Source organism: Sus scrofa, chromosome 5, assembly GCF_000003025.6.
Source record: "Sus scrofa isolate TJ Tabasco breed Duroc chromosome 5, Sscrofa11.1, whole genome shotgun sequence".
NCBI lineage: Eukaryota > Metazoa > Chordata > Mammalia > Artiodactyla > Suidae > Sus > Sus scrofa.
Window position 1 is genome coordinate 32,823,025 of NC_010447.5, and position 2,672 is coordinate 32,825,696.

General features: G+C 36.3%; 1 pseudogene; it reads right to left on the bottom strand.

Moving 5' to 3' along the window:
- LOC100625352 lies at nucleotides 815-1,258 on the bottom strand (annotated as a pseudogene).

Sequence of the window (2,672 nt, forward strand, 5' to 3'; positions counted from 1 at the left end):
AGCATAGGTTGTAACAGAAGGGATTGTATTGCCAACAAGCCCTTCAAACTTTGTACATAACAAGCTCACAGTGCATCATGAGGCCGTTTTGAGGCACAAGGATTACTTTGGAAAGGCTTCTGTAATTTGAGTTTAATAAGATGAAATTAGACCCAGAATCCTCAAATAAACCCATTTCAAAACTACAATACCCCTGGAAATGAGCACTTCCATTAGATTTGAGACCATTACGTATCCATCCCTCTGCAAGGGAAATAGATGCTTTTATGTTGGAACAAATACAAAACATCAGTACGTTTTCATCCAGTACAATTTCCTATACTTTTATCCAATTTCCCAATTTTGTCAGATATTCGAAACTGAACTAAAGCTCTCCCCTTGGCCCAGTTTCTAATTCACTTTAACTTGGCAACAAAATTATTACTGGGTTTTTATCATTGGCCTATTTCTTAGATAGGCTTCCCTATTTCAACAAGATGTCAAAAAATATGAAGACCTGTCCCAGAAACAGACTTTTGTTACTTTCTCTATAATATAATCATTGACTCTTTTTGCTATTTTTGCTCAAAATGTGAACAAAAATATAAAGGTGATCATTAGACAATTACAAATCCACTACAAACAATAGCTTCTAGTACTTAGGTAATGAGAAATGTCTCCAGGGATCTACCTCCAAAGCCTGACCTTGTCACCTAGAGATCATAAACAAAGGGTATTTGGTAACAGATTGAGATTAAGCAACCTAAATATAAAAGAAATAATTCCCCAATCTTATGTGAATGAATGTTGCATACACCACAATTAGAAGTTTCTCTTTTTTTTTTTTTTTTTTTTTTTTTTTTGCCTCTATAACCAACTTGTATGTGACAATCAGCAGTTACTTCTCATCCACGTTAACTGTCTGTAGATTGTTGAAAGTGGTGACAGGTACATAGGTGACCACTGTATAGAGCTCGTTTGACGAGTCTTCATCTTCGTTACGTTTTCTGGACAACCGCACACGGATCTGGTATGGGACATTCCTTATTCCTTTGGCCCAGATGGCTTTGTTGAGCCTGGTGTGAATGCACACATCCGGAGTTCCCATCTCCTTCATGGCAAATTTCTGGATTTCTTTGAGTGCCCGAGGGGCACGCTTCTTAAAACCCAGGCAGTGGATGTGCTTGTGAATGTTGATCGTGTACTCCCTGGTCACCACCTCGTTGATGGCGGACGGGCACTTCTTCTCCCTACCCTTCTTTGCCAGAGCCATTTGCCCTGGCCCTGGTTGGAAAGCTTCATATTTTTAAAATGCAAAAAAATGTTTTCAACCCTTGAGCCATCCTCAGTTATTCAAAAAAACCTCAGTTAAACATACTTATTGTGTATATATACAGTTACTATTTATAAGATATTCTTTAAGACATTATTGGGGTACTGGGATAAATAATAAGTACATGGGCCACTACCTTCAAGAATCTTTCCGAATTAGAGATTGGAAGAAATGTACTTGCAACTACAATATAAAGAAGTATGTAATGAGTGCCAGAAAGAAAGGTACAAAGCATTATGGGAGTTCAGAGGAAGAAGGGAAAGTCTCTCTGAAACGGGTCAACAGATAGTACACAGGCACCCCCATCTTCAGTGCAGCAGTATTAATAATAGTCAAGATACGGAAACAATGTGTGTCCATCAACAGATGAATGGATAAAGATGTGGTACCTATATATATTAATAATATCTCATTGTGTGTGTGTATATATATCATTATATATATATTGTATATACAATTTTATATGTTTATAATGAGATATATGTATATACTATATATATACAGATATATATATTATACACAATGCGATATTATTTTATGCAATGAGATATTATTCAGCCATAAGAAAGAATGAAATCTTGCATTTAAAACATTAATGGACATTGACAGTATTATACTAAGTAAATTAAGTCAGAAAGAAAAAGACAATAACCTTATGATCTCACTTGTATGTGGAATCTAAAAAAAAAACAAAAACAAAAACAGGGAGTTCCGTCATGGCTCAGTGGTTAACAAATCCGGCTAGGAACCATCAGGTTGCACATTGGATCCCTGGCCTGGCTCAGTGGGTTAAGGATCCAGCGTTGCCGTGAGCTGCGGTGTAGGTTGCAGACGTAGTTTGGATCTGGCATTGCTGTGGCTCTGGTGTAGGCAGACAGCTACAGCTCCGATTAGACCCCTAGCCTGGGAACCTCCATATGCCGCAGGTGCATCCCTAGAAAAGACAAAAAAAAAAAAGACAAAAATAAATAAATAAATTGTTCTCTTAAAAAATAAATAAATAAATAAAAAACAACGGCAAAAAATTAAACCCATAGATACAGAAAACAGATTGGTGATTGACAGAGACAGGTAGTATGGGTGGAGAAAATTAGTGAAGGGAGTGAAAAGGTACAAACTTCCAGTTTGTAAGTCATGGAATGTAAAGTACAGCATGGGGACTATGGTTCATACTATTGTAGTGCACAGTTGAAAGTTGCTACAGTTTTATATCTTAAAAGATCCCATCACAAGAAAAAAAAATCTGTAATTTCACTATGTAGGTGACAGATGTTAACTAGATTTATTGTGGTTATCATTTTGCAACATATGCTAATATTTGATCAAATATCAAATCAATTTTCCATATGCCTGAAACTAA